The sequence below is a fragment of the Falco biarmicus genome, chromosome Z, assembly GCF_023638135.1.
Source record: "Falco biarmicus isolate bFalBia1 chromosome Z, bFalBia1.pri, whole genome shotgun sequence".
NCBI lineage: Eukaryota > Metazoa > Chordata > Aves > Falconiformes > Falconidae > Falco > Falco biarmicus.
Window position 1 is genome coordinate 81,752,244 of NC_079311.1, and position 20,765 is coordinate 81,773,008.

The window sequence follows — 20,765 nt, forward strand, 5'->3', positions numbered from 1 at the left end:
AGGAGCCTGCACGTGTTGTGTGACTTTTTTCTGCCTACTCAGCAGCCAGTGTGATGAAGCAGCTAACATCCCCCTGGTCACAATTCCTTTTGGTGGGCATCACCGCACTGAAAGTGGAGAGTGCAAAGTCCAAATAAGTCTGTGAAGCTTTGGCATCTCAAAGCAATAGCTAATTCCTGATGCTGTTGGAGGGGGAGAGGTAAAAAGCACAACTATACACTGCCTTACATCTCTCTTTTCAGAGCATAAGGAGAGTTGGTAACAAAACCCCTCCTTCCATTTGGCAGCAGCATTTAACCAGTGTTGTCATCCTTGTGCTTTTAACTTTGTCCAACGCATACTTCAGCTACCGAGCTGGCTCCTGGGTGAGCAGAGGAGCTGTTAAGATAGCGGGTAATTCTGGCATGGCTGCCTGTGGCACGTGAGCTCAGGTGGGTCTGTAACTCCCTTTACACAGCCTGGGACCCACGGCAGCTCGGCAGAAGCCCGGCGGTGCTGGTGGGCAGGACAGCGAAGGTGCTTACAGCTGCACATGTGTATGGGGCTAAACCTTCTACAAAAATCACCCAGCTGGCTTGGTTTGCCCTTGGTTTGGCAGGCTGCTAAAATACCCTATTTTTCTCTTCTTTACCTTTTCCTTTGGTTCTTTTAAAGTGAATTCTGTCTAATAACCACTGGCTGTTTGAAGGGGATTGTGCATAGCTGATATTTGCCAGCCTTTTCTCAGAAGCACACTATGCTCCACGTCAGTCTCACCTCTAACTAACTCCAGTTTTCTATCGGTAGATTGTTTGCTTGCATAGTTTGATGTGTTGGTGAATATTCACAGCACTTGTTTTCTTACATTCTTCATATGCTTCCATGTAGATCATGGAAAGCAGAGATGGGTGTGACTGAACGGACTTGCAGGATAATTAGGGCAGGGTCCTTTGCAGGTTTTATTATTATTCATGAGATAGAAAAATTTGGTGACTGCCAGATATATGATTATTAGAGGGCAACGCCATCTATTGGATACAGGTTTCTTATTCTAAATCTGATATTTTAAGTTATTTCTCACAGTTGCAGATTTCAGCTGCTCAGAAGATTTGAAATAGCTTCAGGATTGTATAGATGAAAAAGTTTTGAAATTGGAAAAAAGCTCAAATTTTTACTTTACATAAGTTAAAGCCTTTCAAAATGTTTATCAAAATACTTTAATTGCCTTGGTATGTTTAAGTCGAGCACACATTAGGACAGGTGCCTGAGGAGTGCTGATGAGGGTCAGGGGCCCTGCTGTAAGGCAGAGTGAGAGCTGGTGGGTGAGCAGTCGCCCACGCTGGGACAGTAGCTGGAGCCCTTGGCCAGCCTCCTTCCATCCCGCTCTCGTCTTGGGACCTTCTCACTTTCTGTACTAGCTGCGGCTTCATTTCTACTGAGAAAAATGTTTCTCTAACACCGGCCATCATCTAGCTTAAGCTCATTCTGTTTGTTTATAAAGTTTCTTGAACAATGTTGCCAGAAACACACTATCAAAAAATAGCTTAGTCATTCACTATTTAAAAAAATAAATGATTCTTTGAATCATTTCCTGAAGCCATAAACATAATTTTGCAGTTAGTAAATATGTTAGTGTTTTGAAAGCAGAAGTTTGAAATGCATATGGAAGTTTTATTATTTGCCCCATCGCACCTCTCACATAAGCTGGTTTTAGTCAGGCATCGGAATTACTGATTGGGTAAGAAGAGGGGGAGCTGCTTTCCCCATTCATACCTTTCATTAAGGATATATGTTAAGTGAGATTACCTCAGAGATAAGCAGAAGGGAAGAGGAGTGGTAAGTGTGGGTATTGCAGGTGGGATCTCCTTGGGACATGAAGGCTTGTCCCTGCTGCAGCAGGCATGGGAGCTTCTCTTGTAGCAGCTGAGCGAGCAGCATCTGAAAAAGCCTTGGGTTTCTCGACGCCCAGTAGCAGGTTGTTCCAGAGTATTGATGGGTTAAAATATCATGGGTTGGAAATATTATTTTTATTTTTTTTATTCCCAGACTGATGTAGTTATAGCTATCTAAGTCTTTGTACCACCATTGACCTTTGGCTTAAATAACTGGTTCCTCTCCTTGGTTTTTGCACTTGTGCCTTATTTACAGGCAGCCTTAATGCTCACTTTCAGCCTTTGTTTTGAAAGGTGAAAAAAACAGAGGACTCTCAAAACTCCTTCTCCACAATGTACTCCCTGTTTTTCTTAATCCTCCTTAGGCAAAATGCCAGTTTCTGTTGTAGGCTGCACAGACACTGTCTTCAGTGTTTATTTCAGTCTTGCTGCAGAGCTTCCCCAAACCTTCTTTCCCTTCCCACCTTCTATGAAACCACACAAAAGCAGAAATTTGAAAGGTTTCTCATCCTAATATCATTTTGCCAGGTGCAACTGCACATCAGAGCTCACGTTTTTGACAGGTCCTTGTCGCACCCTGTTGTGTGCGTTCCTGTCGTACAGAACCTCCTCTTCTCCCTTTAGCTTTGTTACTCACTCCGGATGTGGTTTTTGGAGGTCATTACTAAATTACCGCAAAGGCTGTCCCTTAGTGTAGGCTGTGGGTCTCGGGTCGCTGAGCCCCCACAGATCAGGAGCTTGCATGGGGAGGTGCATCTTTGAGGTTTTCTTTTCTTTGACACCAAAGCCAGTCTAAACCACCGTCACCTTCTGCGCTCCCAGGGACTATTGGGAGCAGCAGCTCTGAGAAGCATTCAGGAATAAAAGTTCTTTATCAATTAAACCATTGCAGCTTACATTAAAACCTTGGCTTATGGCAGTAGGCGCTGTAGACAGCCAGCACCCTTCTCAGCTGAGGGCGTGCATGTGCTGCCCTGGCCCCGCTGAAGCCGGGGGTTGGTGGCTGTGGCCAGTGGTATCGCCGGGGTGTCACCTGTCCCCCGAGCAGGAGGGCTGGCGGTATCAGCGTGCAGTCCCCCGGCTCAGTGCCCTGTCTGCCCCCCCGCCTCTGCCCCCCTGCCTCTGGGCTCCACAGATGCCTCTGGAGAGCAGCACCAGGGCACCTGCTGGCAGCGTTTACGGAGCAATGAGTTCTGTACGTGGTGCATGTAGAAACCAGAGTTAGGTATGTTACCACTAAAAACATGTTGTTCTTCATGCCTCTCAAAAAGCTGAGTGAATGGTAGGTTTCTCTGAGCTCACCCCATGCTCCCCATGCTCACCCTTCCCAAAAATGGGCTGGGGTGGTTTTACGGGCTTGATGTGCAGTAAAGGACTGTGCTCCAGCAGCCATCTGACTTATGGGCGTGAGACTGTTTGGGAGGGCACCTGTGCCTGCACCAACATGCTCCCATCCCTTTGAGTCACATGCAAAAGTAGGCAATCCCTCCTGGAGGTGGAGAAGGGCTTTCTGCTCCCTTTTTCCTGGAACTGCACATCTTTTCTTCCTATTTGGTCTGCACAGCATCTCTGCTCTGGTGCTTCAGACTGGAAACCTGCTCTGGGGGCAACGTTTCTCATTTCTGAGATCAAGAGAGCAGGCTCAGGTGAGCTGTGAGAGCTTGTGGCAGCCTTGTTTGCCATGGGGTGTTTGAGCCCCATCTTCCGGGGCACTGGGGATGCCCCGCACCGGCTGGGGAGGCGGGGAGCAGCTGTGCGAGCTAGTGGGCAGGAGGGCAGGCAGGAGGGCAGGCAGGCTCTGTGGTGCCAGCTCGAGGCAGAAGCCAGATGAGCTCTTCACTTGGAGATCTTTGCGCCCAGGCCCCGTGGGGGAGCAAGGCAGCCAGGTATCGGGGCGTCACTGCCACTGACGGGGTGCTGCCCTGCTGCGCTGAAGCCGTGTTGCTCTGGAGATGCCTGAAGAAAATACCAGAAATCCCCATACAAGAAGGAGATTCTTTGCTTTGCAATTGCTTTTGATTTTGTGATGTTTGCATTGAATAATTCATGAAACTATAATCTGGTAACTTAGCACCATGCATACTAGCATAGTTATGGTGATGAAAATAAAGCTTAAAATGTTAGTTTTTCATATCACACAGCCATGCTGAAAAAAAGAAAAAATAGAAGTCCCTTTTAAGTTCAGCTGATGGCAGGATCTGAGCAGTGTGGGGTTTGTGTTACTGAAACTGTGTACAGATTTAACAGAGTTTATAGCTGGTGGAAAAATCTGTAGTAATTACCAGCAGAAGAGCAAACTGCTGGCCCAAACATGCACTCTGATTGTGGTTCCTTTATTTTTACGCTATAGGTGAAACAGGGTGCTAATAACCTGGATTTTGTGATGTGCCTGTAGAAAAAAGGGAGGCATTTTAACTGTAATAATAGGCAACAAAAATATTTTCTAGGGTTTGGTGTTTTGTTACTTCCAGCACATTTTTATTTGGTATATAAGAAAGGTGGTTGTACGTACTGACTGAGAAATTACACCTAATGATTAATAGTTTTTTCTGTAACTTAGTATAGAGGTTAGATATTCTCTCTCTCTTTCCTATTAGATTATTTATTAAATATTTTCTGAGTGTTAGGTGGTGTTGCCAGTGCCCAGTGTCAGACACGAGCGAAGCTGGCATTCATGTGGTTTTTCAGGTGCTTTCCTGCCGTGGTTGGCGGTGTGTTGCAGGGAGCAGGGCCGGGCAGTGTCCTTCCCATGGCTGTATTGATTTGCCCCTCAGCTGTTTGCAGCGCAGAGAGAACCCAGGGCCTTGTTGTTGATTATCTACACAATGTCTCAGTGAACAGTATTGACCCATTGCCACTCACTGCCTATGGCTCTTGATTTTTCACACCGTCTCCATGACACTCACAATAAAACATACTATCTTATTGCTGTGTGGCTCTGGAAGCCAACCGATCTGCCCATAGTGCAGCTGCTGCCTTTCTGGAGCGCGTGTCATTAGGTGGGCAGCAAGGTGCTGGCGCCCTTTGGGGTGGTCTTTGTGTACCCCGTTTTGAGGGGTCCCGCGCCCTGCACTCAGGCCGTGTCCTGCACAGCGGCATGGGGCTCATTGTGCTTCGTTGCTGCAGATCTCAGAGAAAGGTTATGCAAGGCGCTCTCAGTGTGGCTTTCGAAATGTTTGAATAATCTAAAGAATTAATGAGATTTTTTTTTTTTAAGGAAAGAGAAAAACCCAACCCACCCAACAAAAAAAACTGTTAGGAAAAGTGAGATGATATAAAATACCAAGATCACTCTGAGAATTTTAAGTGCTTTGATAAGTTTCAAAATAATCATGAAAAATAGAAATATCAGTTTAGCTGGGCTTTTTGCAAATCTGTTTAATTATATTTTACTATAAAGTAGCGTAGCCATATGTTGGGGGAAATTATGGGAATTACTCCTTTGCAATAGTTTTGTCTTTTACAGTAATTGTATTTGTGCTGTACTTTGGATTATTACTCCGAACTGCTGCTACGGGGGATTTCTTTGGTTTTTTTTAATAAATAGAACTGTTCCACAAGAAGTTCTGTTCCACTAGAATTTTCTAGTCTTAAACTGCACTAGGAACTCTGTTCTGAAGCTTGATTAGAATTATGTAGAACACTGGCTGAACTTTGGCATATCAATTCATACAGTATTTACTGTTGAATCCATTTAGCATTTTCTGTTGTTGGAGAAGCAGTGGGTTTGTGACCAGAATATTTTTAAATCCTTCAAAAACAAGGTATGCAGAGACAAGTGATGGGAGGTAAAGGCTCTGGAGGAGGATTCCCCATTCCGGCGGTGCACGGAGCAGCCTTTCAGGAGATGCTGAGCCCCCTCCACACCTAGGGAGGACCCAAGTTCCCTGTAAAAGCAGATTTTTTTTTATTATTTATTTTTTTTAATGGTGCCTGGTGCCACATCCATCAGAGTGACATCGGCGGTCTCCAGAGCAGCATTTAGCAGTTCAGTGTGTATTTATCACGGATGAAGGCTCTCTCAGGAAAGTAAAATTGTAAATGGAGGGAGCTGATGACTGGCGGCTCCCCGGCAGAGGGAAGGAGAGAAGTGAGAAGGGATCTCTGTGATCATCAGGTCTGACCTCCTGCAGGGGGCAAAACCCTTAAATCTAGCATCACTGGGCAACGTGCGTCTTGAGAAGATCATCTCACCTTAATCTTAAATTTTCCAGTAACGGAAAATCTGCCAGAATCATCCTAAGTTGTTTCATTAGTTAATAATTTTCATTATTAAAGCTATATTTTGTTTCTAGCTTGACTTTGCTTTAGCTTCAGCTTCTGACCAGTAGGTCCTGTTTTACTTTTAACTGTTCATTTGCATAAGAAATTGTTCATTTTGTTTATGCGAGTGAGTGCTCTACACATGGTCAGAGTTGCACCACCGTACTTGACAAATGGAGGAGATGAGGCTGCTCTGGGCTGGAGGGAGGCTGGCAAGCCCGGCCAGCCCAGGGTGCTCCCAAGGCTGGTGCTCTTCGGGTCTTCCCTCCACAAGCCCAGACCCTCTGGGTGTTCTCCTCAAGCTGTGGCAGCAGCAGCTCTTGCGCAGCTTCTGGGTTTAGACGGGCCCTTCTGGGACCCCAGGAGAAATGCACTAATTCAGCACTTTTTCTGTTTAGAGCTGCATTCCAAACCACATCGATTAGCCAATATTTAATCCACCTAACAGCCAACCTGTTCGTTATGTATCACTTTCATTTCTCCCAGGAATGTGTAAGACTGCACCAAACACCTTTCAGAAATGTTGCCACATGAGGGTTTTGACTTTTATCATTAAAACCATACGTTTCAGTAAACTTGCTTGATAACACCTCTTTTCTATAAAACTACATTGTTGACAAGGGTTATATTGTATGTAAATGTTTTATTAGTGCCAAGTTCATATGAGACATACCCTTCTTTGGAGAGATTTGCATCAGGGAGGTGGGCTTTTAACTATTCAGGTCTTTCTCTTTGCTCCTTTAAGGTACAACTGTGGTGTAACTGATGCCATGAGCTCTCTCCCTTCCCCAGGAACACCCTCATTTTTCAAACGCTTGCTGGGAGTCCATGTTAACAAGCTGTGAGCGCTTTGGCTGCTTCACTCGAAGCTCCTACTTTTGGCTACGATTATCAGTGCACATTTTACTCAAGAATTTTTTTTGTTTGGAAAAGCAAATGTTTCTGTTGCGATTCATTCTTTGGTCTGAAGAGAAATTTCAACAGTTCTAAGCCAGGTTCTGAAAATGGCTGGTCGTGGGTATAAATAAATAAGTCTTTAACCTTGCATGTCAGTTCTGGTTTTGCCGGGAAATAGACATTAATTATCCTTTTAAACCTCCAGTGCCTTCATGAGCCTCCTGGAGGTTGACCTGAGATCTTGAAATGAGCTAAACACCGTTTGCATGATAATGCAGAAGGGTGTTGCCGGGTCCCCCGGAATGTGTTGCAGTTTTAGGAAGGCTTTCCAGCTGTCTAAGGAACATGCCCGACACTTTTTGCGCTGCTTGCTCAGTCCGACCAGCAGCAAACTTCCACAGCTGCCTTGAATGGTGAGAAAGCTGCTCAGGGCGGTGGGTTTGTTTGGTTTCGTTGTGCTTCAGGGTTTTTTTAAGGTAGTGACCATAAACACAGCCATAACTTTGTGCTTGCATGTGGTTTGTCTGGTGCCCTTTCTGTTTCCATGTGCTGCCCAAAAAACTAGAGATGTACGTTCTTGAAAGGCGCGTTCTGCTTGTTCACGTGATTTTTGACAAATTTCCTCAAGTTTCTATTTCTGGAGAAACTGAAGGAGAGCTAAAAGGGAAAATGTATGGCTGAATCACCTCCCCATTCTTCAGAGGGAGGGTTATATTCAGCTTGCAGATTACTCATGCTATGCTCAAAAATGAAAATCTGGTACAAAATGTTTACAGCCTTATTCTATCCCTTAATTCTATTTTGAAAAGAAATTATCATAAGGAAAGGGCTGAGTAACAACTTTAACAGAAAGGCTGCTATGCAGTTAGCCTAATGCATGCATGTTTTTATGCTTCCCCCCCTCCCTTTATCCGTGTGATCTTGTCCCAGTTTTATTCTGGATAACAGAGAGCTGCCCACGTTTAAACAGGCAGAGGCTTGCTGGCAGTTTTTCCCTTGTTGCTGTTGGTTGTTATGCACAGGTTGTCCTTTTTAGGCTGACCTTTTACTGGCACAGCTTTAGGGCCAAGTGTGGTTCAGCCTTCTTGGAAGACAAGGGGGGGGGGGTGTTTGTAAAAGTCCCTGGAATGGGTTTGGGGTGGTCCTGGCCTGTGCCGGCTTGCTCCGTGCAGGGGGTGTTTGAAGGCAGGGAGGTGCGATCCCCTCCAGCCAAGCAATTGCAGGGGGCTTTGAGGAGCCAAAGCTTTTAAGCGTATGCAGAGCTGCCTTTAACTGAGTCATAGTTATCAGGTATTGCAAAGGTTAAGCTTTATCAGCTGCACAAAAAAAGGCTGAGGTTTCATCAAAAACTTCCATCCTCACAACCTGTCGACCACAATTTGATGATGATTATTGATTATTTCACAGCCTTTCACTCACTCTGGCACTGCGGCCAGCCTTGATATACAGATAGGACTGCAGTCCAGCTAAAATAAGACTCCATCTTGATAATGGACTGAGATGAGATACTGTTATTTGATAAAGATAATTGATGTTTCACAGTGAATTGGAAAACAGTTCTGAGTGCAGCAGATCTGTGGCCGCCTCATCTGCAAATGTGGCCTTTGTTTACAAAACACAGCAGAAGACATACCCTTAAACCTCCCTGCCACCGCTGGTTTAGCATGGCTGGCAATTTCTAGCCAAAAATAAACCACTTAAATGGAGAAGCGCTATTTGTAATTTCGCAGTCACAATGAAGTTTCTCAAAGGTGTATGTAGCTTAGCGTGCTTCTGCTGAGACACCCTGGAGATCTTGCTGCTTCTGCTTGGGATGCACTTGCTAATTTATTTCAGGTGAGCTGGTATCCTAAAATCCTTCTGTTGGTTGTTTGGGGTTTTTTTCACTAGTATTTATACATGGCATTTGAATCAGGCAAAATGCTACTTGAAAAAGCTGGAATTTGTCTGGGGCAAATAAGGCCTAGTGTATGTCCGGATTTCTTTGTTCTCCTGAAATTTTAAGCTCATTAATTGAAAACATAATGCATGCTTGCAGTCTCCCATCCACGCCTTTGTTGACTACACATGTGCAGCCCCCAGTTTTGAATTGATTAAGGTATCACTCATTGCAAGTTGCATTTGCCCAAGTTCTTTTAGTCCTATTATAGCCTTTGTAACCTCTAATTAAGCAATAGGAGATGGCAGGGAGTGAGGTTATCTTGAGCTAATGACACCCCAAGTGTGTTGTGTGGCACAAGGTTCACCTGTGTGCTGCTAATCCTCTGGGGGAGTGATTATCTAATGATAAATGTGCCACATTGCAGCTCATTGATGCCGCTGCAGTGCGCTCCTGCCACTGCTGGCGTGGCTGAATTACGCTTCCCATTCCAAACGTCATCTTTTCCATTGATTTTACAAACTGACAGTTTTGAGGTTTTCTGAAGTGACTTACATACTGTGCAAAGTCATGACCCAGGAGACGTGCTTCTCTTTTCCTATTTTTAAAGTAATATATTTATTAGGAATACAAGGCGAAAAAATGCATAGTCATTTTGCTAGGCTAGAAGCAGTCCCAGCAGGTGGGATGCAGTTAAAGGCTCATATTAAATTCAAAACAAATTATTAATATTTTGCATAAGCTTGTAAATTATCGTCAACATGCAGCTGAAATTCCTGTATTTAGAGGTGCAATAATACAGAAGAAGAGTGATACTCTGCTGTTTTCTTTTTAAAATTGAACGCTAAATCAGCGTCGGCAGACTGTAGAGATATATTTCAGGTAACTGGATTTTAGGATACATGATTGTTGTTGACCTTGGAATGATGGGAAAATATTAATGTCTGAAAGTTGCTTAATGATATTTTGCGCGTCAGAGCCTCTAACACTATTTTATAGCCGAAACAGATTTAGTGACATTATTTGTTAATTCTGATCATGCTAATCTGTAAGAATTAACTCACCTACATTCTTTCTTTGGGGGCGTTTCCTCACCGTGCAGGTGAGCAGCAGGCATGGCACTCAGCTCAAATAAGGGCTGTCCCGCAGAGGGATGTGTGAGCTCCCGCGGGAGGCTTCCAAGGATCTGCTGCCCTCACTGCCTGTACATGCAGCCCAGGAACCTGGGGTTGGTGTGATTATCTCTGTTTAAAGTTACGACAGGTAAATTCTTGCGGAGTAACAGAGTCCAGTCTGGAATTCCCCCATTAATTCATACATACAAGCTGTTTGATAATTTTTCTTTTCCTGTAGAAATGTGTTTGGGTATGTAATGAGAGACTGGCCCTTACAGAGTCACTAATTAAAGACTTTCATTAAAGCATGAGAACTGAAGCTGCCTGCTGCTGTCACATCTTCTGGGTCCCTTACTGGTGTAAGAGGTGGAGCCTCATTCAGAAAATATATCTGTTCTTCCCACCGAGAGGGCTCAAACTGAGAAATTCCATGAATTTTGTGGGAAAATATCACTGTACCTCCAGTGCTGTTCTCATTTTTAGGGCATTTTGGGCCATTGACTTCAGCCTGGGTATTTTGCATGTCTGTCCGTGTGTTCCTGTTGGCTGGTGGCTCCAATCTTGGAAGAATGGAGAATTCCCTCTGAAAACAGAAACCCTTCCCCAGCATTGAGCTATAGATGATACAGGGTTGTATATGCAGCTGTATATTTTGATGCATAATTTATGAAAACCATGTCTCCTGTAAAGGAATCTGCTGAAGCCAATGTCATTGCTGTTCCTGATACATTTACCGGTACACTGAGGGGTTCCCAGGATCTGGGCGCCAGCTGGGACTTGCAGTCGGGTCTGTGTTCCTTGCAAGTAGAGAATGGCTTGGTAAAGTGCATGTGGGGAGAAGCACACAGTACAGTCAAGGAAGCCATAAAATATTCTATTTTCATTGATTAAATCTTGGCTTTCATCATAAATATTTAGAACTGCATTTCATAGAGATACTTGTAACTGATATTGAAGTGAGCTGTGCTTAGTGTAAACCTGCTGTAAACCTGTAGTACTGGATGTGTAAGGAGCTCGTCATGAATACAAATGGTTCATTTAGCTGAGCAGTATTGAATTCTTTAGCTATTTTCTTCTACAAGTACTCCCTTTACCCTGGTGCTTACTCCTGCTCAGGTGAGTGTCCATGGGAAGCACAGCTGGTGGTGGGTGCATAGCCAGAGGAGCCCCCAGCCCCCTTTGTGGGATCACTGCCATGAGCATCACTGTGCTTTGCCACCTCAGAGTGCCTCCCCAGGAGCATTCTGCAGATGATGCAGATACGAGCCTTTGTATGCAAAAACTCTGCGGTTTTCACTGGAAGATTAAAGAGAAGTCTGAGTTTTGGTTCAGTTTATTTCAAAGCAAAAGATGCTTTTAAACATGGGTTAGAATCGATGCTGTTTGGTCCGAGGTGCTTTTATTTGGCTCACTGCAGAATTAAAGTTGGAGCTTTAGCAGTCAAAGCAGTAATGGAATTCTGCATAGTGTTATTTTTTATTTCAGTACCTAGGTGACTTGCAAATTTTTATTCTTATGTAAGGCAGAAGATTATTTCATATTATATTTGGACCGAATAGTTGCTGATGTCAGATGGCTTGTTTCAGTTAAGTTTGATTATTGAATAAAAGACACTGTACTCAAATACGGTATTTTAAAGACAGAAGAAGAAAGATAGTTATCCTGGAATCTGAACCTATATGTGCATTTACTGACACTGTCGCACCAACAAGTTCAGATGAGGCAGGAAAACTTGGTAGCAGGAACACACACATCCTCAAATTGCAGATAAAAGATAATTACTGAGTATAATCTTTTAATTTCATAGGCTTTTTCTCACTGGAGGCAGGAAGGGAAGCTGTTAGGCTGCAGAGCAAATGCCCCCTTGCCAGCATCCCGGCACACAGCACGTGTGGAAGCACATTCAGTGCAGCGTACTTTGGCTGTAAAAATACTCTGATGTGCCCCGTCCGTGCTACAGCCGTGGTAAGGTGCAGAGGGGCTGGGGTGCTCTCTGTTTGGTTTTGTTTAGAATCTGACTTGCACGAGCAATAGCAAAGTTCACAAGGGGAAATCCATCGTAATGTAATACAGGGTAGTAGTAAGTGCATCGCTGGCAAATGGGGCAGGAATTTAAGGGGACATGCTTCAGCTGCACCAGCACCTGCATTTGCTCATCCTCATTGATACAGATACAAGCCTTGCTCTTGAGTTCTGTTTACATTCTGTTCCCAGTACGAGATGACCATAGAGAAGGCGTTAGGCTACCCTGTGTGATGCGTGCCCATTTTCCCTATAGGCTGCGGTAGCTTTACCCCGAGCTGATTTTTGTAAATATACCAAATAATACAGTTGAGGGATTTTATTCATTTTTACTGTAACAAGAAATGATTGTAGCCAATTGACAGCAGATCCCAGCTATGTTAGGGATGCAGTAACGAAATAGTCACTTTTTTCCAAGTTTCTCAAAAGTTCTTTTAAAACCAGTGTTTAATTATGCACAGTTGGTTGGCTGGTGGTAATTTAACAGTATATTTTATGAGAGTAAACTGTCCTTATATGCTTCTACATGGAAGGCTGGTGGGGATTTAATCAAGGTGCATATTTACAGAACGCTAACTTCTCTGCATTAACTTTTCCCTGGCATATTGTTGATCTGCACCAAATCTGCCTCTGTGCTTTGCAGTTAAATCTATTTTGCACATATAAATATATGCATTAAGCTACAAGTAACAAATGCAAACTGAAAGTCCTCACTTAGAGCGTAGCGAGTGCACCATAAATTCATACCATAACTCCATGCCAACTTCCCAGCCTCAGGAGGCTAAGTAATGAGGCCTCTGGAGTCACTAAATTTGCTTTTTAGGTCATGCTGATTAGGAATGCTGGTTTGCTAAAAGACAGATTTTTTAAAATTTATTTATATATTTTTCTGTACTACTTTTCTAGTTGATTTGGAGACTGGTGGTTTAAAGGAACTTGCCTATTCCACCTTTGCAGGCATGCTGCGTTTGCAGAAATGGGAACATCTTGTTAGAAGTGGGAAGGCAGGGACAGACGCCAAGCGAGGACTGTGAGTGCAAGAGCAGAAGTCAGGACTGCTCTTGAATAATCAAAGTTAGTAAAAACTAAATTAAAAACTCATTCAGCTACAGCTTCCTACTTAACTCTTACGCCTCGGCTGTCAGCTTCCAAAGTGGAGAGCTGACAGTGTAATCCATTCCAGTAAGGTTTTTTTCCTTTTTGAAGTGGTACAATTTGGTATACAAAAGTCAAATAGACTGGAAAAAAGACATAAAACTTCCTGACCAGCCTCAGAGGCCACAAGCCCCCTGCTGAGTTACAGATTTCTTTACAGCACTGAGTTAGTAGCATCCCCAGGAGCAGTGACAGAAAAGCACGTATACAGATTTTATACTGAGATCTGCAAAGAAAATTGAGTTTCCATGTATCTACAATTATTTCTAATTTAGCTGTTGCTTCCTATTCAGACACTATTTCCTACACAAAAGGTGGCCTCAATGCTGCTTTTTCCCTTCTATAAAAAGCTTTTTTTCTTCAGATGCTGCTAAAGCAGTTGTCTGGAGCTGTCCAGGGAAGCACCTAGCTGGGAAGGGGAGTAAGGATTTATGTTTTTTTACATTGCTTTTACAACTTATTGTTAAAGAGAGAAATCCTAGATTACCCCAGACAGATCTGGCAGTGTTTAGCCAGATAAACAGCTGTCAGTCACCCCAGTGTAAGAGCTGTCATCCTTTTTCCTAAGGGACTGTCACTCCCTTTAAAGAAAAGCTGAAAAAAGAGTGTATGCAAATACCTTTTAAAAACAAATTTTAAGTCTAACTTACAGTTCATAACTTGCAAAATCACATTTAATTTATATTCCATATTTCAAGTAGAAATAGAGCACTAATATGCATTAAATGGTGATGGTCAAATCTGGGTTTCCTCCTTTAGGGTTGCCCATGGCCAAGCAGCACATATTTAAACACCACTTTCTCTCTCTGTAGATGTACAGAACTATTTTAAATCATGTTGGTAACACTTCTTTTTTTTACTGGCCTGTGTCTCCAATCAAGACATGACCTTTGTGAATGCATTTTTGCTTTCGGGGGTTTGTTCTCTGTTAGGGAAAAACATGGCCCTGAACTCAGGCTTTGTGCCCAGCTGCTTTCTGCTTTGCTTCTCGCATCCGTAAGTGTGAGACCTGTAGTGTCGGAGCACGGGGAAGGGCTGGAATCCCAATGGAGGAGGGAGGTGAGACCTGCTGGATCCAAAGGAGAACTGCTGCCGGGGCTGCCTTTCTCTGGAGGCATCGGGGCACCTGCTTGTGATTCAGCCCCCACGTTGCTGCAAGCAGCTGCAAAATGGCTTTTTGGCTGTGGATAGAGAGTAAGACTATCTGCAGTGAAACTAAAGCTTTTAAGGTACATTTTGGAAGGAATTGAAACAATTAACACCAAGTAAGGAAAATCTGTATCCCTAACATATTAAATAACTTAGAAAAACTTGTGAACACATCATCTCTTATACTTTGTCAGTTATCGAGTAATGATTGATTGCTAATTTGTTTTGATATTTTATAGCTGTACAACGGCATATAATGCTCCAGGTATTATTACTATTACTGTGAACTAATTTTCCTAAAATTTAGAGGAGTTGTGTGATTTAAGTGGCCTTGACACTATTCACAGGGTTTCTGAACACCCAGATGCACTTTGAACGCAAGGCCCAGAGCACTTCACCCTTCTCTCCACCCGTCCCAACTGTTGTTTAGTGATGTTTTAATTGCAGAATATTGCAGAACGTGCTGATGTCTGTGATCTGCATAATATAAAAAAGATATGCTTGTTTAATGGGAGAAAAGTGAAACTCTTGTTAGGTGGAGGACTGGTTTTGTGGTAAGCTGGGATGTAATGACAAGGAGGACTAGCCATTACGTGCTGCGGTTCTGGTGGTGCTACCTAGCACTGCTTGCAGTGACGAGAGGGTGCCACGGTGTCCTAGTGGAGATCACTGGATGTGTGTATTTGCACATGTGGGTCTAGCCAGTGTTCTCAGTTAGGTAAGGTGGGTCTCAAAAGAAGCACAAATTATTTTTTTAAAAGGGTCAAAAACCTGCTGCATTTTTCAAATGCAATGACATTGCATCACCAAGTGTAAACCATCATATGCAAATTACTCATAAGAAAGGCTTAGGCTTGTAAGAAAATGTTCTCCACAAATTGTAAAATTGAGGACTGCAGTTTCCAAGTTGCTGCTTGTTTTGATAATTTTGATGCTGATGCTGGTGACCTTTGGAAGAGGATGCGGGTGGTAACTCTGGAAAAAACAAGCAGCATCAGGGAGTTCTGCAGCAGGTGACAGTTTGCCCAGGAACTGCTAAAGATCTGGAAACATGGCTGGTGCTGATTAGAAGAAAATGAGAGTGAGGAGCAGTGAGAATCAGAAGGCTGGCTTCAAAAATGTCAGCAGAGTTGCTTTCTGAGAGTCCGCAGGGCAGAAGACACTTTTAGAAGGATAATTAAGTCCCCAAACCCCACCGACCTGGCGGGAAGCACTGATCTCATTAGCCTTTCCTATTCCGTTGGAGTTGCTGAACGCTTTTCTTTAAAGTCTCGAGTCACTTGGGAATTACAGATTTGTGTTTTGCAAGTGCATTGAAGGCTCTGAATTCAAAGGTTAAAAATACTGCGGTGCTCTAAATAGGACTGTGACATTGTTCGAACTAGTGTTCTTTAAAACTTGGGCAAGTAGAGCTGGAGCTGAAAGGGAAGAGCTGCACTTGAACACAACTGTTTGAGGATGGGAGCTTCTGGCTGTGCCAGACACCTCTTAGCTCTCAGGGTTTCATCTGTACTGAGACAGCACGGGCGGCACTTCAGCCAGAGGGCACCTTGGCGAAATGCACTTTGACTGGGAAGAGTGGGAAGCGTACGGGAGTGTTGTGCTTGGCTGCAGAGCCCATGACAGTTACTGGAATAGGCAAGGGGGAAAAATGGGATTGCAGTGACCACATCTAGCGTGTTGCCAGAGAAGTTTGAGAGGTTGGAGTGCTTCGTGCTCCAGCCACCACACACTGATGACCGGCTCTCAAATAGAAGTCAGCAGATGTAGGCAGGTGAAAAGCAGATTTTTGATCGGTTGAACTTCTTAATAAACAGTATTCATAGTAAGTAATTACATAGGAAGAGGGGGGGGCTCCATGCATTCCTGTCTCCCCTTAACTCACTTAACAATTCTTAAGTCTAATTAAAATTTTTAATAGCTTTTTCTTTCAATAGAGACTGATCTTTGATGAAAATGATGTGGTTCTGACAAACAGTATCTGTAAGAGCGCACTTTCTGTCTTTTGTCACTGGCTGGTGCTCTGAGCCATACAGGGTTGTCTAGGTGACTATTTATTTCTTTACCTAAGTTTCTTATGTTTAAAAAACAACTGTTCTATGAATTTGGTTGTTTCAGACCGTGCTATAAATTTGGTCATTTCAGCACAGGTATCAGAATTAAGGGTTTGCTAAGAAAATAACATTGCCTATACTGTCTGCTCCTGAAATCTGTTTTAGTAATACTTATTTTTACTCTGACTTTTTTAAATGGCAAATCACACCTGAATCAGGTAGCCAGGATGTGCTGTTCCGCCTGTTCGTGTCTGGGGGTTGTGTTCTCCCATGGCTGTAACGGCTTGACTGGGTTTTGCGCGGAGCACTTGCAAGTGCAGAGCCCTGGTGCTTGTCCAGATTGAACTCTTATCTATGCTTTGGGGTTTTTTTACACAAACCACTTGCAATTATTGTTATTATATCCCTTTTAATAGTGATTTAAATATTTTATATCTCACACAAATACTATTTAAAATATTAATTAATAATTAATAATAGAAAGAATATTAAACGCTTTCTTCCATTTTCATTGGTAAGGATAGGCTAACTGTACTCAGAATAATTTAACATATGAATTTTCCTAGAAATTAAAGCAAAAAGCTTAGCCTACAAGCTGTTGAAACCTCTTTTAAAACAGTAATTGTCAAGGAGATACAAATTTTAATAACAATACCAAGTTGTCTAACATGGTACTTACACAGATATTCTGAGGTTATATTACGGTATTATGAACCTTTAAATAAAGTACAGGAGCATTGGTTTCAGAGGAAAAATCACTGCTGCTATCATGGACTGTGCTTTGTATGTTCAGGGGCAATTAATTACCGCAGGGGGGTTGGAGCTGACAAGTGCATGCCTGAAGTGGGAGCTGGGTTTTGGGAAGGCGGGTGGCTTTTTGGAGGTGCAAGCCCAGGCTGTGATTGCAGCCATGGTTCTAGGGAAGAGGGGCCGGTGCTGGGCTCCTTGTGCGGCGCGGGGCTGGAGCCCTGCCATTTGGGGTGGGTTTACACTGTCCCGTAGCACCCAGGCGGCTGCACCTGTCATCTCATTTTTTTCTGGCTTAAGTTCAGTCAACAAAGAAGCTGCCTCTTGTTGTGGTTGTCATTTGCCCAGGAAGTAAAAGCAAATTGTAATGAGGCACTCGCAGCAGGAGGAGCTCCTAAGAAATGAGAGGCATGTATTGACAGACAGCCCGCCTGCTGGTCCGGCGAGAAATGGGGTTATACATGGCCTGCCAAGGCACTTCGGGCTCTCGTTGAACGCTGCCTCCCAGATGGTGCGCAGCGCATCTGAATATGGAGTAATTGTAATGGCTGATGCAAAATTGTATTACTGTAAGGTTAAAAATCAAGTTATATATTTTATTAAGTTAAAAAATGTCATACATGCGCTTTGACTTTATTGAGAAGCCACTTGAAGGACAGGAAGAAAATTAGTTTAAAGATGCAAATATACTCTTTTTCTCAGTACAGTCCTGAAATGTTACTGCAATTGTTAGTACTGCTGGAACTACCATAGAAATTGAATTAGTAAAGATACTTGAAACTGTCTTAAGTTAATAGTATTTTAGATATTTCCACCAAATTGCTTAAAAAGTAGAGATTTTATTTTTTTTAAGTGTTCATAAAAACTTTGTGACAGACTATCTTGTAAGAATTTACTTTTGGTATGAAAAATGAGGCAATGTTTTAGATACTTCTTCAGGTGAAGCCATTTAGCTTTGTAGAAGAACGCTGTTTTACAAAACCCAAAAGCTGGGGGTGCCCTGCCCCTGCCTGCCCTGTGGCCGTGGCAGTGTGGGGGCTGGCGCGGTGGCCGGGGCAGCCAGCCTTGGCAAGGACAGCACACGACTGGAGGGAAAGACTTTGCTTGCTGGCTTATTCAGTGAGGACAGCTGTAAATAAGTTCCATTTCATCTTTTTTAAACACAAAGATTAGTATATATTATTCAACACTTTTAAGCATAGGACTTTCAAGTTTCATTTTATTCAGAATCCATTATACTTATATAAGAGAATTAAAACATAACAAAAAGTTACAGAAACCCTGCACTTGTATTGGGGGCACATGAGTAGATTGTCTGCTGTGTTTAAATACTGACTTTCTACGCACCTTTGTGGGGAGGGTTCATGCTGGCTGCCACGCTCACCATAGTGCCCTGCACCGGCCATCTCGTCGGCTGCAGGTGCCAGGCACCTCCCGGCCGCAGGTTAATAGAAGGGAGGCAAAGCTATACCAGCTACCACTGGAAACACACCATCAGGAACGTGAGAGTAAGTGGGGACTTCCTACCATCTGTTGAAAATCCCTGGTACCCCCTCCATTGTAGGCACCGATCTTAAGTCCATATATTCTGAAATAAGGAAATCAGTCACATGAAAGTATGATGTGAAGAACATAGAGCAAAAGAAGACAGATGTGCGGGAGCCCGGGAAGGAGTGCTGCTGCAAACAAAGATAAGATTCACAATCTCTGAAGAAAAAAAGAAGAATGGGTCTTGGGCATAGTACATCGCAGCCTGGCGAAGGTGCTGTTCATCTCCTGGGGACTGAAGTGAGAGCAGCCGAGCAGGCACTGCAGGGGCTTGTGTTTACCTTTAAAGTGGTTGTCCTAATTATTTATTTTTATATATTCACCTCATAGGTCTGCCACTTTTATTGTTATCTCAAAGGACAGTATTTATTCCTTTGCACAGTTTGGGCTCTGTGTATGTTCTGCAGGTTTTGCACTCTACGTTAGCATTAAAACCCATCTTCTAATTTTTTAATTAAAAAAAAAAAGAAAATTTGTGTTTTGTGTTTCTGTGATGTGTAATCCCTCGGTGCCACTGCCAGGGGACCTCAGAGAGGTATATGCATGTCAGTGAAGCACTACTAACCTGCTCTTCTTTTGTGGCTCATTTCTGGTTATATTATTTGTAATACGATTCAAAAAAAAAAAAAAAAAAAAAAAAAAACAAAACGACAAACCACCTCTAGAAATGACTGATCTGTCAGACCTAGCTGTATTTATTAAGACCTGTTCTAAACTTGCATTATTTCTTTGTAGTTGGGAGGGGGAACCAGAGGGAGAGGTGCATTTTTACAGTAGGTGCCGTCAACCCCAATGATTTTCAGCTTAACATTTCAGTTGTTAAGTATCTGTTGTTAGACTTTGCCTTTAGCATAGTGAGTTCTATGTTTATGATTTATTGACCTTCTCATATCATGTTGCATTTATGCCTAAGAACACTTCTAGGTGGTTGCTGTGGCAGATCACCCCGGCTCGGTTGCTGAAGTTGCCCATGAAGCCATTGCCAGTGACTCCTCACTGATCCATGAAAGAGTTACAGAATTGCCTCCACCTTAATTTTCACATAACTGTTCCTTGCCCAGAGATTATTTGTGTCCTGTGCAGAAGTTGGAGCTCTTATTTTCCTACTGCTCCAAGCTAAAAGCAGGCACATCATTTTAGGGGTATTGCTCAGCTGTGGCAAACCTCCACTTTTGTGTGTCTTTCACACGACGGGCACCGGAAGGGCAGTGCTTCTGGGTGTGATACATTAGGCGTGAGGTTTCCTCAGTAAGTGAATTTTTTGTTTCCCTTTGGTCAAGGTACCCCTAGAGACTGGGGAGATTAATATCAAATAATAAAGGTGATAAAATATTAGTGTCTCTCTCTAGGAGTACTTAAGTTACTTTATCAATTTAAAGTATGCATTTCAGTATATTATGAAAATAAAACCGCTGCAGGGTACAGTGTTTGTTTTTTATGTCACCTTTAATAGAATATTGCAGTTCAATGCAGAGTTTACCAAATATTGGACTTGGTATTTAGGTTGCCATAGCTTCAGTATATCATGCATTACAGGACGGCAGTGGCAGGTGCAGAAGTCAAATAGTCTCCCAGGAGCATCATCCCATTAAAAAACAATTGCTTGGGCAGAGGGAGGCTGCAGACAGCTGCACTGTATCCCACCGCCTCTGCCATTCAGAATTAAGACCATTCCCAAACCAGTATCACACAGATTTTTGCATACTTTTCATTGTGGGCTAATATGTCTGCTCTGGAGCAGAAAAACTGTGGATAGTAACTTGAAAGCAATCCAAAAGACAGCATGTTTGGCATGCGTTCTCTGCTGAGGCATTAGTGCTGTAATCCATTAATGCAGTGTTCAGCACCGCAGCAAAACAGTGCCAGCCAGGGGAGTCTGAGCACCAAATGTATGGGTGCAAGCAGAATATTTTGAATGAGCAGCAATAATTTGGTTTGGTTACGCCTCGGAAACACTCGATGGGCATTGCAAAGCATACTTTAGACAGCACAAAAAAATTTGGCTTGAAAGGATTAGCATCAATTAGAGAACTACTTCCTTTAAGTAACAAAGCAGATAAATTCC

The 20,765-nt window shown here is 43.1% G+C and overlaps 1 protein-coding gene and 1 long non-coding RNA gene across 5 annotated transcripts in view; both read left to right on the forward strand.

Annotated features, from left to right (window-relative positions):
• WDR7 (WD repeat domain 7) overlaps positions 1 to 20,765 on the forward strand; it is a 143,212-nt gene that overhangs the window by 114,452 nt on the left and 7,995 nt on the right. The gene's annotated exons all lie outside the window — the stretch shown is intronic.
• Positions 3,659 to 20,264, forward strand: LOC130143050 (uncharacterized). Its single transcript, XR_008819620.1, has 2 exons — positions 3,659 to 14,218; positions 15,661 to 20,264. It is a non-coding gene; the product is annotated as an uncharacterized LOC130143050 (long non-coding RNA).